Genomic DNA, 22206 nt, shown 5'->3' with positions numbered 1-22206 from the left:
TCTTTTTTATATAGTTTGACATAACCATAATATTAAAATTAAAGTTTTTTTTTAATATGTTATTTTTATTATAAATTTTGTCTTATATAAAATAGTATAAGATAATATACCATATATAAATAGTAATCACTAATTTTATAATATATCTACATTATATTTATATTAAATTTAGGTAAACTGTAGATATTTATATTAAATTTAGGTAAACTTAAATTGTTTTTGAGTAAAATTGATACCCATCATAGAAGAATGAATCACATTTTTCATAATTTCATTTTAATGTGTACGTTTTCAATTATATTTTTTTCTTTTATCACCTTTTTAATTTGATCTTTATTTGAATTTAAAATGATAACCTTTTAGCATTTTTAAAATAGTGCGTGTGAATACCATAATGGAGATATTATACAGAACATGCTATTTTCATTTAGGTGCATAATATTAACTTTTCCACAGGATCCTTACATTGACTTTCACACAACATTTCTTATTTTAATATTTTATTTTAAATAGTAAACAAATATAATTTAGTTTTTAATCAATAATAAGAATTTCAATTGCTTATTACAATTATTATTGTTATTTAAGGGAAATTTGAAATAATTTATTACTCAAAGTAAAATTTTACTCTCACCAAATATCTTAATCATTAACTTATTTCTTTACATTAAAAAATTAATATCTTAATCAATTAAAAAGAATGGTAAATATTATTATAAAACTGAAAAATAATTTTAATTTAAATAATATAAAAATAAAAATTATTATAATAAAAAACCATAAATCATCTTTATATAAATCATTATAAAAATAAAATATATTAACTATATAATCTATATATATATAAGTAAGTTATTTATCTGTAGTTCTAAACGAATATGAGACAGACTTTTGTAATGCTACTCCATATTTCATATACGAAATCTCGTCGCATATCTTTAAACAAAAGCATCTCCTTTATAAAATTTTCGATCTTACCTAAATAATTTAAAATACCAAATATTTATGTTTCTAAATTAATTTATATTTTATTGTTCCATCGTGGACCTCGGCGAATATCTTTAACCAAAAGCATCTCCTTTATAAAATTTTCGATCTTACATAAATAATTTAAAATACCAAATATTTGTGTTTCTAAATTAATATATATTTCATTGTTCCATCCTCGACCTCCCTTTTTCCCTACGTATAACCAAGGTGCGACAAATAAAACTTTTAAAGTCCTCAAAGGAAAAAACATACGCAACATACAAATCCTATAAAGCCCTTGAAATTTCATTAAACTTTGCAAAAGATAGTGAGATTTCTTCTTTAAAAGTTTTTTAAACAAAAATATATGCAATATGTTAGACCAAATCTTAATGATGTGATTAATCCGAAAGACGTATATCTACTTTATGGATCACAAAAGTCTTAGATGACCATCCTGACGATGTCATTAATCCGAAAGACATATATATGCAATATATTGAAATCCTAAAAAAGATTTAAATAATTCTTTTGAGTCTGTGAAAGACAAAATCCCTCCTTCATGATTTTTTTTCAAGCTTAAAAATCAATTTCTCCCTGCTAAGGATTCTATTATGGAAAAGAAGCGAGTTGAAACATTTTAAATTCTTTGGTTTATTCTATCTCTACATGTTGGGTAGCCAAATAGAACCCAAGTTCTATTGATTGCATTTAATAGTAAATGTACAGCCCTTTTTGGCTAGCCAAATAGAACCCAAGTTCTATTGATTTCGTTTAATAGTAAATGTATAACAATTTTTGGTAGAGATACATCTACCATATGAGCATCCATCCCAAGTGAGATTGAAGGCCTTCTCCGATAAGACAATCCCAGCCTAGCATAAATGATAATGGTAGCTTTCCCATTCAAGCACCAAATCTGGAGATATGTCTAACTAAACACCATGCATCCAGTGGGTGGAGGAGAGTCTAGCAAGCTATGGGAGGCCAATATCTGCAAGGAATTTACACCCATTCTCTTGTAGAAAGAGGATTAAGGGAGGTGAAAGAATATGTACTCCCTCCATTCCAATGATGGTGTCTAGCCCCACAAAAATTTTGCTACCACAACCAACCTTCCACTTGAGGTTTCTCCACAGTCATGGCCTACTTATCATTAGGATTTTCCATATGAAGGAGGCACCTTTCTTCATCGATGCCCTAGCTAATACCCACTCTTCTAGATTAACATTGTTAAGGTATTTTTCCCCAATGATTTCCTACCAAGTGTCAGGCCCCATCAAAACCCTCCATAAATTCTTAGTAAGTAGTGTCGTGTTCAAAAACATTGTGTCTTTAATAGCCCAACCACCTCCCTCCTTTAGTTTACAAACTAAAGAGAGTTTAGTATGGTGGAATTTCGATTTATTTATAGTCTTCGTCTAGAGGAAACTGGCTAGAATAGAGTTAATATTGTTAATTACCGACATATGTAGGAGAAAAAGGTACATCCAATATATAGATATTCCTTGGAGAACAACCTTAATCATGACCATCCTGCTTCTTAGTGTTAGCCATTTTTTCTCCCATATGGTCAATGTCTTTTGGATTTTCCAAATAATCCACTATCATTCCCCTTTCTCATAGTTGTAGGGCTTTCAGTGGAAACCCAGGTACTTAAAGCAAACAACCAAAGACTTGATTCTAATCCAAAATAGTTCAGTTATATGTTTGGTCTCCTCATCCTCTTAACAATTTGTAATTAGCTCTAATTTTTCTTTATTTATTATAAGGCCAGAGGCATTACCAAACTTCATAAATACGAAATGGAAGTAGTTCCATTCAAAGATCTTAGCCAGTCCCATGCCTAAGACGTCATCGACAAACAATAAATGTTAAAGATACATGTTTGATGTGATTGTGCAACCAATAATGAAATTGATCCTCTTTCCTTCTATTATTCGTCTACTCAACCCATCCATTACTAGAATGAAAATAAGTGGTGAGAGTACACAAGATTTCCTTAGGCCTCTGTAGATCCGGAAGAAATCTATAGGTATCCCATTGATTAGAACCACCATGTTTGTGCCATGATCCAATTAATGTGTCAGGAGGGGATTCCATTTCTATATAAAGTCAACCCGAGGAAGTGCAAATCAACCCTATCATATGCATTGATAAGGTCGATATTCATCAAACAAGATTTTAATTCATGCGATTTTATGGAGTGAATGTATTCCTCAGTGATCCCCACCGCATCCTATATCCTCCTATCTACAAGAAAACCAAACTATTCTATAGAGATGTGTTCGGACAACATCTTTTCGAATCTGTTAGCAATTAACTTAGAAATCATCTCATATGCAACATTACAAAGAGATATAGGCCTATAATCAGAGAAGCGAGAGGGATGAGAAGTTTTTGGAATAAGATCAAGAAATGTGGCATTGATTGCACCTAAGATATGACCCTGTAGTCTAGATTTCTTTGCCATTTTGATGAGATCAGAAACTATAAGATCAAAGAAAATAGAAATAGCTCCACTGGTCAATTGCCTAGTCCCAAACTCTTGTCCTTAGCCAGTTCTTCCAAAACACCATGTAGCTCTTCTACAGATATAGATATGTCCAAGCATTCATTGACTTCCTCGTTGACTATGTGGGGGAATAACTAGGAAAATATAATTTGGTCTTCTATGTTGGCCACTTCTAGTGATGAGAATTGGTTTTTTGAAGTGAAAGACACCTTCCTATTAAATGCCTTGCAGAGAGATAAGAATTTGGTCTTCTACATCATGAATGTGCTAGATTGTGATAACACTTCTTCTTCTAGATGCTACCTTGTGGAAATATTTGGTGTTTTTTTCACCACCTTATATCCAAGCCAATCAATATCTCGTCCTTTCGGACCGAGATGTCCAAAATCGTCCTCTTTATTTGTTATGAGAAGCAAACTCGTAGTAAGGGATCCCTCCATCTGGTAATTTCTTTATCTATGTAGACAAGCTCCTGAGTGTGTTGTTTCCTTCGCTTTACTACCCAAGATTTGACCACATGTTTCAAATGCCCAAGCTTAAATGTCAGTATATCCATCTTCCTCGGGAGTACTGCCTTAATTGGTTGTGTCTAAGACTCGTGAATCAAGTTTGTTAACTCTTTATCTTCGAGCCACGAATGGAAGAATTTGAAGGGAAGGAATCCAACCTCATGCTCTCCCTCGCATTCTAGAAAAATAGCATCATGGTCTGAGGTCCTTGCAAAGGAGGATGTAGAAACCAAATTTTTAAGTCTCAAGAACAAGGATCTATTAACAAGATACCTATCTAACCTCTCAGTTATGCCATCACCAACAGTATGCCCATTTAGTCATGTAGGGCATAATGGGTAGGGAGATATTTCCATCAACATTGTACATTGGAATAGCTCTTTGAAGAATCTCACTAATGGATCTACCTTATAATTTTGGCCCTAGATCTCTTTCACAGTCAAGTGCAGATCGAGTGGATATATAATATTCCATAGACCTCCAGATTCTCGTAGAAGACCCTCCTATTGTCGTTTAGAGTGTACATGATAAGAATATGTAGGCGATAAAGTGCCTACATTTCCCAAGTAGTAGGTCAATGTAGAATCATGTGGAGCCATACATAACTCTCACTTATCTCCAAATTTATCTTGGGTAAACATTCTCATCCCAGTTAAAACACACCATAACTATTTTTCCAAATTTATGATAATTAAACGTTTTTATAATCTCATTATTCTGAACTTACTATACAATTATTAAATCATTATTTTAAACTTAATATAGATGGTTAAAATTAAATAGTCATAATAATAGTGATATAATAAGAGAAATGTGTTAATCTCTATCATTTATTTTCTAAAAAACAAAAATTAATATTATTTTTTATTTGATTTTTTTAATTTTAAAAATTTATTAAAAAACATTTTTACCTCACTATTCTATATTTCTAAATAAAAAAATAAAAATAATATATATATATATATTCTTTTTTATATAACTACCTTCACATTATATTAATTTAAACCCGCAGTTGACATATAAATATTCATAAATATCCACGTCATTTAGTTAGTTTTACTAGACATGTTGTAATCTATTATTATTAATTTAATAAGAGAGACTTACGACATCTATAGATTTTAGCATTATTATAACTATGTTGTAGCTTGCTTGAGTTGTGACTCACAGTATGAAAGAAGTTGCCATTCATTGACGTAACAAAATGTTCTTTCGAGAAAGGAAAAAGAAGTTCAATTTTCAAATTTCAGTGCGTCCAAAACCTTAAAAAATGTGCATTTAAAGTAAACGATTAAGACTACAAATGAACAATCTCAACACCAAATCAAACCAAATCAATCCAAATGAAAGTTCACGTGATTGATATTGGTAAACGTCACATGTGCATTTAAAGTAAACGATTAAGACTACAAATTAACAAGCTCAACACCAAATCAAACCAAATCAATCCAAATGAAAGTTCACGTGATTGATATTGGTAAACGTCACTGTATCGGAGATAACATAACACCAACTTTGGAGATGACATACCACCAACTAAGGACCCACAAGATACGATACGAGGTTGATAATAACATATGTTAAAGGAAAAACATGTTGGTAATATCTATCGAACATTAAGATATAAAATTCAATCATATTTTTAAATTGGTTTTTTTTGATGGCATATATAGATTCAATATCCTAAATTTTTTTTTTTAGGGTAGTTTGAATGTGTAGGGGTTACTTATCGAATTTGTGATTTCAATAAATTTTTGTCGAATTTTAAATAAATTAGACCAGAAAAATCCATTAATTTTTTTTCCAAAAACTCACATTATAAACAACTCGTTACGTTAATATGTAAGTGTTCTTTAAATATTAAGAATTTAAAAACTAATTATTTTTTTTCCTTAAATAAAGAAAGACTTATTATTTATATTTAATTTAGCAAGTCCAATTCTTATAAATAATATTTTGAACTTGTATGTTTGAATCTCGTATTTATATTTAATTTAGCAAGCGAATTCTTATAAATAATATTTTGAACTTATTTTTAATCAGTGGAAACTTATAAAATATCTTGTCATGACTTATAAGTTAGAAATTTAGATACTTTGTGTTGGATTTTCATACTTGTTTATTGAGAGTTAATTACACGGACTAACTTCCACTGGGATCCATTTTGGGACACTAAAAAAGATAATGATAATGGTTTGGAAGTTTACTAATGCCAGAGGATTTTGGTGCAATGGAAAATATTAACATGGTATGACCCAGGCTTGTTAAGTCAAAATTTTTCTGACTTTTATTTCAAAATCAACGGTATCAACTGTGAGCCATCATTCCTCCTAATCATAATTGGCGAAGGAATTTTATTTCAACTTAAGGTGGATGAGGATCGGTTGACTTTCTATGTTTGTTATTTTAATTAAGGACCTAGATTGATTCTCAAGGGAATATGCTCAGCATATGCTTAGTCTTAATGCTTATCAATGGTTGTAACGTGTTGCAGAGTTTGTTAGGATTCATTGACTTTTAATAAATTTAATAAATTAGATTTTCCAAGTGGCTCCGTGCCCACCAATTTCCTAGGGATTTGAGATTATTCCAATTCTAATAAATTCATATTCTAATTAGATGGGGAAATTGATATAAGCAAATTTTATTTAGCAAAATGGTCGATTTTACAATAAGATGTGTAATTCCTTTTTTTTTCTCAAGTTAAATTATATTCATGCCACGTGGCGCACCACCCACCAATTTACTAGGGATTTGAGATTATTCCAATTCAAATAAGTTCATATTCTAATTAGATGGGGAAATTAATGGCTCATTGGGCCTAATGGTTAAGAGCATGTGTTTCCTCCTAACAAGTCACTGATTCAAAACCAAAGGGGGTAGAGTATGTATGCCTTTGTAGACTTAGCGGTCAAATCACTGGGCAGAGGTGGCCATTTTGACTTGGCAGTCAAATCGCGGTGGGTTGTCCATTTTGACTTAGCCGTCAAATCAGTTCCCCAAGGTTGGTGGTCCATTTTTTTTTTTACTATTTCTGAATTTGTTTATTTTTTTCGATCTGCGTGTCATCCTTGCACATGGGCCATGCATGCTAATCTTCTCTGTATCGTTCTAATTTTATGGGATGTCTCTGAAGAAACAACAAAATGGTTCATTTTACAATAAGATTTGTAATTCCTTTTTGTGTAATTTTATACCATTTATCGAATTTTATGTCTCATCCTTGCATAGGGGCCATGCTAATCTTCTTTGTATTGTTCTAATTTTATGGTATGTCTCCAAACAAAAAACAGAATGGTCAATTTTACAATAAGATGTGTAATTCCTTTTGGTGTAATTTTATAAATTTGGACCATTTCTCGATATTTGCATGTCATCCTTGCGTAGGGGCGAAGCTAATCTTCTATGTATGGCTCCAATTTTATTGGATGTCTCCAGAGAAACAACAAAATGGTTCATTTTACAATAAAATGTATAATTCTTTTTTTTCTCAAATTAAAGTTGGTTGATCCATAACTTTTTGAGACATAATTAATGAAGTAAATGTATATATTGATACTACATTTTTTATATTGCAATAATTTTTTCCTTATATTTCTAGAGTTTTTACTATATCAACCACATTAAAAATAGTAATGTGATTATAAACTTATAAATTTATAACATTGAATTGTAATTTTATATATAAAACTAAATACTTTATACATTACGATGTAGGTTTTTACACACAAAAATACTTATATTCTAGAAAAATTAATATAATTAAATTAACACCGTCTTCGAGATAATTCTTCGTAAACATAAGAGATATGGTTAGCGTGCATGCAATATTATATTGCAAAGAACCGCCCACATTAGTCGGTGCCACACGACTGAAGTGAAGGAGAGATTGCATTGCCGTGGCGGCACAGTGTAGGGTAGGCTCGATCACGACGCCGTAGATAATCGATTTAATCCACGTGCCTTTTACGACACGTAATCCAGTTGAAGTATAGTTACAAAATGGTGGACATCAATGACAAGGGTTCATGTCATCTGATTATATTTGTAGAACCTACAGATAGCTGTTTGTTTTAGATTCTAAGTTCCTATATTTAGGTTTAGACACTCTAATCAGGTTAGTAATTAGGTTAGTAATTTGAAATTTAAGTTATTTTTATGGGGAATTTCAATTTTATCTTATTTTTATGGGGAATTTCAATTTTATCTTATTTTTATGGGGAATTTCAATTTTATCTGATAGGTAAAGGTAAAAATTTGAATTTATGGTGTTATTTGTTTTTTTTTTGAGAAAAATATAATTATAAAGTTTAATTGATGAATAAATTAATGTTAAAGAAGGTAAAATATGATAAAAAGATGATTATATGTTTCAAATTAATTTTGATGTCAAAATTTGGTTCTTCATCTTGTTTTAATGATGAACCACCGTGGATGGTTAGTAAATTAGCGATTATAATTTATGATATGTAAACCGTTTAAATGTTAAATTTATGGCTTCATTCGCACTACATACACACACGCACACACAGAGATATATATATATATATATATATATATATATATATAAAGCTAATTGGTTGTTAATGTTTGGGAAAAATGTCACAATCAAATACTTTTAAAAAACAAGAATATTTTATGGAATATCAAATCTAGGACCACTTTTATTACACTAAAATTTATTCTCTTGTCACCAAAATCATTCAGTTTTTTTAGTATCATAAAATATATTGCGTAAACATTGAAATGGAAATTTTTTAATAGATATTGTAAATTAATTTGAATATTATACATATTTAAATAAACATTTAGAAATATTAAAACTAAATCATATGCTTCATATTTTATAATATCTAATCTCAACTACACTCCAAAAGGAGTGTTAATTATTTGGACAAATTCTTACACATCTATGTAGATTTAATAGTGTCCTGTATAATCAAACTATTAGTTAGAGATAGAGTTGTACCTCTCAATGGTCAAACTGATAAAAAAAAATAACCTTTAGTATCATCAAGCATGTGAGAAGTAGGAGTTTCTCATTCCAATGCTCCTCCTTAATGAGCATTTAGCTTAAATTTTGTAAAATTGGGTCTTCCATGAAAATTAAGTCCTTTACAGTAAGCTTTCCAACATGAATTGAAGAACCTCCTAATCAAGAAAGTCTATATCTAGTCTAGCTTGAAACTTATAACTTGTGTCATTGCTATGTAAGCATTGCTGAAATATACATGGTTACCTAACCATTATAACCCTATTTTAATAAGATGTCTTTCAAGCACATGGCTCATTAAATTTCTAGCTAAAATCCACTCAATTGTAAATAAAACTTATAATTTATAGTTTCACACACACACACACACACACATATAAAGCTAACTTCTTGTTAAAGTTTGGGGAAAAAATCACAATCAAATACTCATAGAAAACAAGAACATTTTATGGAATATCAAATCTAGGTCCACTTTCATTAAACTAAAATTTATTCTCTTGTCACCAAAATCATTTAGTTATTTTAGTATCATAAAAATATATTGTGTAAACATTGAAATGGAATTTTTTTAATAGATATTGTAATCTTAACTTGAATATTATACAGGTTTAAAAAAACATTTAGAAATATTAAAACTAAATCATATGCTTCATATTTTATAATATCTAATCTCAACTAAACTCCAAAATGAGAGTTAATATTTTGGACAAAATCTTCCACATCTAAGTAGATTTAAGAATGTCCTAAAAAATTAAACTATTAATTAGAGATAGAGCTCTACCTCTCAATGGTCAAACTAATAACAAAAACAACCTTTAGTATCATCAAACGTGTGAGAAGTAGGAGTTTCACATTACAACGCTCCTCCTTAATGAGTATTTAGCTTAAACTTTGTAAAATTGGGTCTTCCATGAAAATTAAGCCCTTTATAGTAAGCTTTCCAACATGAATTGAAGAACCCCCTAATCAAGAAAGTCTATATCTAGTCTAGCTTGAAACTTATAGCTTCTGTCATTTCTATGTAAGCATCACTGAAATATACATGGTTACCTAACCATTATAACCCTATTTTAATAGGATGTCTTTCAAGGACATGGTTCATTAAACTTCTGGCTAAAATCCACTCGATTGCAAATCAAACTTATAATTTCTAGGCTTAATCCGCATTCTAGAGTTTACTACTAGCGTTCTCCACTTATAAAACATCTAGCCAACACAAGGCCCATTCCATGTGTTTAACAACTTTAGGATATACGTTTCTGCACTATAACAAATATAACTTATCCAAATTTTTAGGGATACATAATATAGTGGTATACAAAGTGTATGTCCATCAACCACTTGTAGTGATATGGCATATATAGGTTACGTATATAGATATAAGTACATATAATGAATATACTCCATAAAAAAGTAGGTATAATATTTTATTATATTTTACTAAAAGAAATGCATATATTTGAGATTTCATAAGTGCAACCAATGTAAGATTTTACTAGATTTTGGGCTTAGTACAAAAAAACTTGTACTATCCACGGTATACAACTTAAAAAACTACTTTACAACTTAAAAAGCTACTTGATCTTACATCAATACATTATATTCATCCTTATAGCCATGAAATGGGTTACATTTCAAGACTCTCGTAATATATAAATAATGCCAAGTAAAACTAAATTATGTCCTTCCAAGATTCTCAAGGTATGTGAATGAGCACTATAAGAAAATAAGGAAAAACTCAAAAGAGAGTTAGAAATTCCACTGCAAAATGCATTGAATCCCTATATTTTTGGACAAATATTACACCTTCCTCAAACCTAGGCGATTCTTGGATTATTAATTTAATTTGTGATTGAAATTTTCTATATATATGAACAAAAGAAATATCGTCAACCATATCCTTTAAATATACAATTAGCTAAAAAACTATGTTTTAAATTTTTCCTCCCTTTATTTTATTCAACTAGATATTATGAGTCCCTTATGTTGCAACTCACAAAATTAGAAAATAGATTTTGGATAAATATGAGATGCATATTACTAATATAATATACATATAACTACCCATTATCTTATCCCTTGGTTTCTTATTCCAAGAGGAACTGGACTTCTCATGATTGTTTCTCTTCACTTGAGGCTTTTCACCTTCCACTCAAGTGAATGCAACAAATTTACATAACAACTAGAATTATGTTCCCAACACCTTATAACCTATCGTCTTCCAACCTATTTTTATATTATTATTTTGAGAAAATTCTAAATCTCATAGAGCGTAGCTGTTTTATTAGTGTTTAAACCTACACTACACCTTAATAATAAATAATGAGTGCTACAAAAAAGGAGCAAATCCCTAGCTCCACAGACCCATTGAGTACCTTGATAAGATCCATTGATGAAGCCTCTAGGATATAATTAATTATCCTATCCTTAGGGATTCCTCGATGGAGCTTATTAAGGTACCTGAGGTGTATATGGAGCTTGGGCTTTATTGCTTTTGGGTAATACTCATTATTTTTTACCAAGGTATCATTTAGGTTTTGGTAGTAACAATAGAGATAATATGTTCTTTGGATATTCAAGTAGCAAGAGAAAAATATGTGAGAAGAATGCAAGTCGAAGGGAACTCAAAGTTTTTAACGGATTGGGAAAATAGGAAAAGACATTTTCAAAACATGATTATGGAGTAGATTGTGGGAAGGATTGTATGCTTAAGATACAATATTTTATAGCACCATCCATGTGTTGTGTAATATTTCTCCAAAGTGCCAAAGTACGCTAGATATAAGATAAAATTTCAAGAGTAAATATATAATATTTCTAAATAACATCATAGACCTATTATAAATACAAATTTTTATTGACGTTTTCATATAGTCATCATTTTTATTTATTATAATACACAAACATCACCGTCTAATATCCACTAAGACCCTGGGAATTGTCACCAATGTCATTCAAAATAAACTCTAAAGCCTGTCTAACGTATCTATAAGAAAATCTCAATCCTTCCTCCATGAATCTCACCATTCCAAATCAAACTTAAGTGTAAATGATCAACGATTGGATTCTCAAGTGGGAAAAAAGTAAATTCATTGTATATTTATCTACCATGATAATATACTAATGGCTATTCACTAAAGAAAATTTATTTCATCTATAAACCAAAGTGTTCATGATCCTCCATTCGCCATAATGACTATCATTTTGAATGATCATACTAGGTAGGAATTGATCATACTTTTAGGGACAACAACAATACTCTATAATTTAATTAAACTTATATTACACTCTATTGTTTAAAATCAGCTTGATATTAATATTGATTAATTGGTCATCCCATCAACATATTTGCATCTAGTCAAACAAATAAGTACCCAACAATGGCTTTTATCAATTATGTATGAAAATATTCTAGACACAAAAATGTATCCAAGTGAATATTACATTATTTTCACCTACAAATATAAGGGCATATGGTCTAACATTCATTGAAAAATTGTTCTTAAGGTGCAATTATAGAAAATAAAACACGTTGCTTACTTTCCAACTATACCATGCCATATCAAGGAGACTCAAAATATTCTTATATTGAATTGGGCATCTTTATATAGTATTATTCAGGTGCCCAAAGTTTCTAGGGAACACTTCACTCATATTAAGCAACAAAAAGGTATATTGTAGATATCAAAATTGTTATAACATGATTAAATAGATGAAGAATCTGAATTTTAGGAGATATAAGAAAATTGTGAAGGATTACGAACCTTTATATATATATAAAATAGAAAGAGGAGGTCAAATTAGAATAATAATAATAAGCTGTTTGTATATATCTTTTAATTATAGAGAAAAAATTCAAATAAGAATAATCAAAATAATTTTGAATGATTATGAGTGTTATATTTATGACCAAAAATATAATTAAAAACGCACTTAAAAACTGCACTCAATAATTTAAACTATAATATTGAATGAGTTATTAAATAAGTAGATTAGATTTTCGGTCTGAATGGTAAATAACGGTAAAATTTTAATAATAATAATTAAAATAATTTTGAATAATTATGATTCTTTTTGGTCATAATTGAATTTAAACTATAAAATTGAATGAGTTATTAAATAAGCAGATTAGATTTTCGGTCTTAATGGTAAATAATGGTAAAATTTAAATAATAATAATTATAATTCTTTTTGGTCATAATTGAATTTATTTATTATTAGTATTTTACTATTCCTTTAGAATTATCTTAATTGATACTTATATATAATTATTAATTATAGCGGGGAAAGGGAATTAAAATAATTAAGAGTAGTTTTTAGGTGTGACTTTTTGGAAAGCTTTTTAGTTTATTTTCCAATCTAATTTGTCTAGAATCTAGCTAGGATTCATTGAAATCACAAGTTTGATAAATGAACCCTTCACAATTGAAATTCTCTGAGGGTTTTTGAGGGTGCTCAATCCATATATGCACTCAAAAAACCACTTTAAATAGGGTGAAAATGTGAAGTTGGGTTACACTTTTTACTTTTTTTTTAGAAACAAATATCATTTTTAGAAGATCTTCAACTTTTGGCAAGTCAAAGCAATTTTTCTGTTTAGAATTTCATTTTACAATAAATTTTTTTATTAGTTCTCTATTACTTATTTTTTGAGATTTTTTTTATTTATATTTGATATCTCAACTTAGCAATTGTTTGATTGTGTATTCTTTAAAAATCAAGGTATTCATAACACGCCATTTTTTAGCACTAGTGTATTCTTTGTTAACTAGGTCTTTTTAAAAGAAAAAAATGTGTTCCAGTAATATAGACAAATCCTACTTCAATATCATTATGTTTAGGAAACCAACTGATGCACATCATAATTACTAGAATTTTTTGAATTGAACCAATATGAAAAATGTGGATTTTGCATCATAATTAATAGAAACTTTTGAATTGAACCAATATGAAAAAATGTAGATTTTGCAGATGTTTAGGTAAGCGTCAAATTTCTCAACATATTAATTATGAACTAAAAATATAAAAACTACCCATTATAGAAGATGGACCAATGTAATAAACCATAAATCTTTCATATTTTTTTATAGTGTATTTTGGAAGACAGATTTTTGATTTCACTGAATCATAATGATCTTTAGAAATATTTTGCACACTATTTTTTAGGAAATTAATTAAAATTAGAAAATTTCTATGAAATTCCATAAAATTTATATTTACTGAAAGTAGATTCAATTCTACAAATTATGGCTTTTGTTCCAAAACTAAATTCACCAAATTTGACAGAGTTGAAGCATTCTGAAATTGGAAATAGGTGACTAGAGCCGAGTTGTTGCAGAGTTGTAAGTTAAAACAGTTCGGCCGAATTAAAATTACATTCATTCAAATTTGTGTTTGTCATTGATGTCCGTTAAAATAAACGGAAAAATAATGCGGGCGAAAGACGTTAAAAATTCCACCGAAATTTCTTCTAAATTTCGTTCGAAATGTGTCAATATTTTCCGTTGGCCACAAAAATGAAATGATGCGAAAACATTTTCCCCCAAACGATATAAATAAATGGAGCTGAAAATTCATTTTCACACAATTTTCTCATTTGGAATGAACTTTTAAGGTAAATATTCTCAGCTGAATTTTTTGGAGTTAATTTTGAAAGTAAGTTTTTTGGAGGAAATTTTTTGGACTTAATTTTTAAAGTAAGTATTTTGGGATAAATTTTTTAAGTGAGGTTTTTGAGCTTAATTTTTAAAGTACGTCCTTTAGGCTGAATTTTTTAAGTGAGATTTTTTAGCCTAGTTTTTAAAGTAAATCTTTTGGGTTGAATTTTTTATGTGAGATTTTTTAATCTAGTTTTTAAAATAAGTCTTTTGGGTTGAATTTTTTAAGTGAGATTTTTTAGCTTAATTTTTAAAGTAAATCTTTTGGGCTAAATTTTTAAATTGAGATTTTTTAGCGTAATTTTTAAATTATGATTTTTGGACTTAATTTTTAAAATAAGTCTTTTACGGTGAATTTTGAAAGTGATTTTTTTTAAGGTAAACTTCTTTCATTGAATTTTTTTAAATAACTCTTTTGTGCTAAATTTTTAAAGTGTGTTTTTTGTTTAAATTTTGAAAGTGAATTTTTTTTGTAGGATTTTTTGAAATTGACTTTTTTGGGTTGCATTTTAAATATCTACGTAGATTGAATTATCATGGAATCAAAGAAATTGCAAGAGAAAATATAATCGAACAAAAGACATTTAGGCTCATAGAGATTATGAGAGAAATTATTATAAAAGAAAGAAGGAAAAATGTGCAAATATTGAAAGGGAAAATCAATCTAACCTAGAAGTTGAAGCATGTATGTAAATGTAAATATTATAAATGATATTTTAAATTTAACTAGTGTATTGTGAAATTAATTTTTATTTGATGAAATAATTTGAAAAATATTTTGCAATTTAAGAAAAGAGAGATATTCCTCATAACATTGATGATGAGATTGAAACTGTTGAAAAATAAAGCGAAAAAGATAATAAACCAATAATTGATGATGTTGTTGAAGATGTTGAAAGAGATTCAAATGAAGAAGTTGAATCACGATCAAGTATATATATATGTGTGATGTGTATTATTGAAATTATACATATTTTTTAATTTCAATTTCATTCGAACTCTATTTTTTTATTTTTTTATTTAATGAATATTTATACCCATATACATTTAATTTTTATATGTACAAATGAAATCAATATCGAAGATGCTATTTTAGAAAATGTTGGTAGTGACATATTTGGAGATAAAAAAGCTGACCATATTGTAAAATATCTTGTTAAGGTCATTTTTTAGAAGTTCTTCAAAGAAAAAAGTGTGACATTTCAAGCTCAAATTTTGAGAGGTCTTTTAACATCAAAGAAATTAAAAGATGCTACAACTATATTGGGTATTCTAAAATCAATTAAAGATAAAAAGGTGAAGGAAAATATGATTCAAAATATAAATAGTGCTCTACAAACAATTGGAAGATCTAAAAAGAAAAGTGATGCAGCTGTACATAGAGAAATACAAATGAGAGTGGTTTCGTCAATTACTAAAGAAAATTATTTGGTAAAATCTATGGCAAAAATAATAGGTACCTCATGAAAAGAATTGCACAAACATAGGAAATTTCAAATAGAAATAGATGTAAATGATGAGCTCGATAGTTGGACAATTATTTGTAAGAAAGAATACAATGATAGACTTGGAGAAGATGTTAAAAAAATAATATATGAATATTGGATAAAAAATTCACGTGTTTCATCAAAAGCAAGGGATGTGATGCGGCGAAGAATAACACCAAAGAAGTATGAAGAACATGCAAAACATATATTGGAAACCACTCAAATAGAGTTGTTCAATAAGTTCATAGAAGAGAATCGTGGAATTAATGTCTTAATCAGTGGTTTTTTGGAATAAAAACCATGTTATATTAAGCCTATCACTGTATGTGACACTTTTTGTTGTTGTTATCATGTGAAATTTCAATTATATTATGACAGCTTCCTTAATTTTGGTAAAACATTTTGGAAAAATTCATCTCCTCCTTCCACTATCCATGGTTTCATATCCAAAATTCTATGTGAAAGAGAAAGTCATGAACTATTTTACCAAAAGAAATGTGTTGGTGGTAAAAAATGTGATCATTGTGGAAATTTGACTTTATTTCACAACAAATATTCTGTTGAGATAAATGACCAATCTTTGTCTAACCTAAAAGTGAAATGGAAGATATATGAATATATCCATACATCAATTAGTTCAAATAATAGTACAAGTGCTAAAAGGATTGAATTTCAAGAAGAAGAAATGCATGTGATAGAGTTTTTGAAGAAATTTGAGACAAAAATTTATAAGTACACCAAAACATTCGCATAGAGCTTGACAACAAGACTTGCAATTCAAAAAATCCCATGAAATGTTTCCACCGAGGACCATTTTGTCAATAGTTGATTTTGTAGAGAATTGCATATTTGTTGCACAAAATGAAATAAAAAGTGAATATTATCATTCTGATCAAGGCTCTATGCTTGTGCATATTATATATAGACATGCCGAACAAAATGTTGATTATATAGAAAGCACTAGTGAGAATCGACATGTTATTAAAGAATATCACTTTTATATCAATGATGATCGTATACATGATACACATTTTGTACACCATCATTTTGATAAGATTTATGACTCACTGAAATGTCGTGGAATAAAATTCAATGAACATTGGATGTGGTCAGATGGATGCGCAGGTCAATTCAAATCTTCACAATCATTTTTTTGGTTGTGTCGTCTTCATAAGAAAACCAACATTAAACATCGTTGGAATTTCTTTGAGTCTAGTCATGGAAATGGAGAACATAATAGTGCATGGGCATGCATAAAATGAGCACTTCGAAGATATCAAATGGACCACTTTGCAGATAGACTTGTCTCAGCTGAACAAGTTGTTCAATGGTGTGATGTTGCACTAAGCTATCCAACTAACCCATCAAGGGAGGTATGAAGGTATTTACATATATGTACAAAGTAACATGTATATAGTTTTAATATATGATCATTTTTATTAATTTTCTAATTTTAAACATTTATAGATTACATACTTTAAATAGTATGACAATGATTATCTTCAACATATATAAATTGTATTTTAAATAGCATATTTAAATTCTTGTTTGAATTTACTATAGGTTTTTTTGACATATTGGAGCCGAAGATGCATATAGGTCGATTACATATGAAGTTGAAACAGTAAAAGGTACTCGAAAATTGCATTCAATTTAAACAAAGGATTACCAAAATGTGTTTGCATTTGATAAAAGAAAATATTCTTGTTTTTGTCTTGTTTGCATAGAGGACACACAGTCCAATGATGTTTGTGAAAACAATATGTATGTAAAACCTTGACAACATAGAGAACTAAATACAAAGGGGAAATGTCAGTTGTAAGATTCGAAGAGATAGAATTAATGGAGACTATAGTATCATCTGAAGGTGATCGAATTTCTAATCTTGTTAGAGAAGGTAACATTTCAATTGATTTCATATATATATATATATATATATATATATATATATATATATATATATATATATATATATATATATATATATATATATATATGTTTGTGTGTGTGTGTGTGTGTATGTTTTACGTTTTTAAAATCAATGTGTATAAGTATCTAGATAATAGTTAAAATATAGAGCTCTAGAAATAAATAATAAAATCAAGTCTATATTCATAAAGTTAATTTCATATAAATTATGATCTAAATTTACACTTGTTTTATTATGCAGGAGATGTTTTCGTTGTAATTGCACCCACAAACAACATAGAAAATGTCAAGTATTATTTGATGTGGTGCACTAAACGAAAAATGAAGTTAAGCGCGCTTGAGCCAGAGGAGTTCTGGGATGGGTGACCTCCTGGGAAGTCCTGGTTACCGGGTGCAAGCCCCGGAAGTGATGATTGATGCTATGTGATTCGTTCTCCACATTTCACTAGCTTCAATCCCACTTCTTCACCCCTGTGAGCATCACCCGATGCAATGAGTGCTAAGTGAACTATTCAAAAATCATGAGATATTAGTCACTTTACGACTAACTCTCATGGAAATGGTCATACTTTGAATGACTTACTTAACGCAGTTGAATCCCAAAAATGATATCTAATATAATGCACTGCGTAAATCCCCCATACTTAAAAAAAAAAAAAAAAAAGAAAAATGAAGTTATTGGAAGACTATGATGATAATGGTTTTATATATGAAAGAGGGTATATTATATTGAAAGGTTATTTTTTGCAAGAAACTCACCAAACTAAGAGCAATTTTTACTTTCAAGGTTATCAACTCGATATCTTGATTTCTCCATATAGTCACTTGGTCTATGCAATGTGCATAAAGTTGATAGAAGTTCAATCAAAAAAATAATTGAAAGTTAAAAAATGGAGAATGTCAAAGTTTGACCATGAACAGATCATTGAAGATGGCATTCCATTAGAATTTCTTTAATTGAGATGCCCAACAATTTCTTCTGCTTGGATTCATCTTTGAGTACTTAGAATTCAAAAACATTGTTAGCATTTCTTTTTGTGCACTCTTAAGTTGTACATTTTTAAGAATGTGATGATGTGAAAGCAATACTCATTGGGTCCTGTGTTGAGCTACAAAGTTATATGTATAATGCTTGTTATGTATACATGTATTGAGGATTTATTTCTCTATTAATTTGTGATGTATATTGCGTTGTTACTACTCTATTAATTTGTAATTATTGTTGGTTGATGCAAGCGCTGTTACTTCTCTATTAAATTTTGATTGTGGTTGGTTGAGTCATTTACTAAGAACCATTTACTAACATTATAGGAATGATTTAATGCAAAATGTACCAACTAAATGGAAATTTACTTTCATTTCTACATATTCATGAGCTTAAATTATATCTAAAACCTTTAATAGAATCAAACCAATTACATGCATCATGTAAATTCTTATCATTTTTTTGGACATCTACATCGAATTATACTTGATTCATTCAAATACAAAATGCAGACCACATTTTGTAATTTTTGCAATTTTAATAGATTCATTTTAAATAAGTCAAGACAAAACAACTTTAAACAAAACCAAAGAATCAAGGTTGTTCTACGAGATAAATCAAGGTAGAACAAGTCAACGCAATAACATTATAATTAAAACACCAAAAATAGATGAAAAAGAAATGCCAACACTCTAATTAGTTTCAATCTCATGCACCCAACAAAATAGAAATGAAAAAGATGTACATTTCAAAAAAAAACTACTACTTGAAAAAAGGAAGTACAAGAATCTTCAATTGAGTGTATTCTATCTTATCTTAGGAAGCTAATAGACCCATGTTCTAAGAAAATAGGGAAGTAGAGTGAATTACACATAATAAAAAATAAAACATAAATGAACATATAACAACAGAAACAAGGAAATTGTGTTACCAAGAATCAACAAGGTTGTTCTGCTAGATTAAATCAAGGTAGAACAAGTCAACATAGTAACATAAAAATTAAAACACCCAAAATAAACAACAAATAAATTCCAACACTCTAATTAATGTTAATCTCATGCACCCAACAAAATAGAAATGGAAAAGATGTACATCTCAAAAAGAAACTAGTACTTCAAAATAGCAAGTACAAGAACCTTCAATTGAGTGTATTCTACCTCATCTTAGGAAGCTAATAGACCCATGTTCTAAGAAAATAGGGAAGCAAAGTGAATTACTCATAATCAAAAAAGAAACATAAATTAACATATAACAACAAAAACAAGGAATGTATGTTACCAAGAAGCATCAAGGTTGTTCTACGAGATAAATCAAGGTAGAACAACTCAACCCAATAACTTTAAAATTAAAATACCAAAAATAAATGACAAGTCAATTCCAAAACTAAATTAGCTTCAATCTCATACACCCAACAAAATAGAAATGAAAAAGATGCATCTCAAAAAGAAATTACTACTTGAAAAGAACAAGTACAAGAACCCTCAATTAAGTGTATATTTCCTCATATTAGGAAGATGATAAGACCCATGTTCCAAGAAAATAGGGAAGCTTGAAGTGAAATACACATAATGAAAAAGAAAACATATAAATGAACATATAAAAAATGAAGCAAGTAAAGTATGTTAACAAGAATCATCAAGGTTGTTCTACAAGATAAATCAAGGTAGAACAAGTAAACCAAATTAACATTAAAATTTAAACACCAAAAATGGATAATAAATCATTTCTAACACTCTAATTAGCAACCCAATAGCATTAAAATTAAAAAAGAAAAAAGAAAATAGATGACAAAGCAATGCCAAAACTCTAATTATCTTCAATCTCATGCACCCAACAAAATAGAAATGAAAAATATGTATCTAGAAAGGAAACTACTACTTGAAAAGAACAAATACAAGAAACTTCCATTGAGGAAACATAAATGAACATATAACAAAAGAAACAAGGACAGTATGTTACCAAGAATCATTAAGGTTGTTCTATGAGATAAATCAAGGTAGAACAAACCAACCCCATAACATTAAAATTAAAACACCAAAATAGATAACAATGAAATTCCAACACTCTAATTAGCTTTAGTCTCTTGCACTCAACAAAATATAAACTAGCAACACAATAATATTAAAATTAAAACATACAAAATAGGTCACAAAACAATGTCAACACTCTAGTTAGCTTTAATCTCATACACTCAACAAAATAGAAATGAAAAAGATGTATCTCAATAATAAACTTACTTGAAAAGAAAAGTACAAGAACATTGAATTAAGTGTATTATGCCTCATCTTAGGAGGCTAATGAGACCCATGTTCCAAGAAAATAGGGAAGAAAAGTGAATTACACATATAATGATAAAGAACACAGAAATAAACATATAACAAGAGAGGCAAGGAAAGTATGTTACCAAGAAGCATCAAGATTGCACTGTACGACATAAATAAAGGAAAAACAAGTAAACCACATAACATTAAAGTTAAACACCAAAAATAAATGACAAAGAAATGGAAACACTCTAATCAGAAACCCAATAACATTAAAATTTAAACACCAAAACTAAATGACAAAGCAATGTCAACACTCTAATTAGCTTAATTTTCATGCACCCAACAAAATGGAAATGAAAAAGATGTATTTAAAAAATAAACTACTGCTTGAAAAGAGCAAGTAAAACAACCTTCAATTAAGTGTATTATGCCTCATCTTAGGAAGCTAATAAGACCCATCTTCCAAGAAAATAGGGAAGCAAAGTGAAATACACATAATGAAAAGTGAACATATAACAATAGAAGCAAGGAAAATATGTTAGAAGAAGCATCAATGTTGTTCTACGAGATAAATAAAGGTAGAACAAGGTCAACCCAATAACATTAAAATTAAAACACCAAAAATGGATGAAAAAGAAATGTCAGCACTCTAGCTAACAACCCAATAATATTAAAATTAAAACACAAAAAATAGATGAGAAAGCAATGCAAACACTATAATTAGCTTCAATCTCATGCACTCAACAAAATAGAAATTTAAAATATGTATCTCAAAAAGAAACTAGTACTTGAAAAGAGAAAGTACAACAACCTTCAATTAAGTGTATTCTGTCTCATCTTAAGAAGTTAATAAGAGACATGTTCCAAGCAAATATGAAAGCAATGTGAATTACACATA

The 22206-nt window shown here is 28.9% G+C and overlaps 3 non-coding genes across 3 annotated transcripts; all 3 read right to left on the bottom strand.

Moving 5' to 3' along the window:
- Positions 1–7027: 7027 nt before the first annotated feature.
- On the bottom strand, positions 7028–7133 carry LOC149242123 (U6 spliceosomal RNA). Its single transcript, XR_016246806.1, has one exon. It is a non-coding gene; the product is annotated as a U6 spliceosomal RNA (small nuclear RNA).
- Positions 7134–7178: 45 nt separating this feature from the next.
- On the bottom strand, positions 7179–7284 carry LOC149242122 (U6 spliceosomal RNA). Its single transcript, XR_016246800.1, has one exon. It is a non-coding gene; the product is annotated as a U6 spliceosomal RNA (small nuclear RNA).
- Positions 7285–7334: 50 nt separating this feature from the next.
- LOC149242121 (U6 spliceosomal RNA) lies at positions 7335–7437 on the bottom strand. The gene has a single exon (XR_016246794.1). It is a non-coding gene; the product is annotated as a U6 spliceosomal RNA (small nuclear RNA).
- Positions 7438–22206: the final 14769 nt, after the last annotated feature.

This window comes from Pinus tabuliformis, chromosome 8 (assembly GCF_031772625.1).
Source record: "Pinus tabuliformis cultivar Carrire ecotype Pingquan chromosome 8, CPIR1, whole genome shotgun sequence".
In the NCBI taxonomy this organism is placed as follows: domain Eukaryota; kingdom Viridiplantae; phylum Streptophyta; class Pinopsida; order Pinales; family Pinaceae; genus Pinus; species Pinus tabuliformis.
This window is presented reverse-complemented; position numbering and strand designations above follow the sequence as displayed.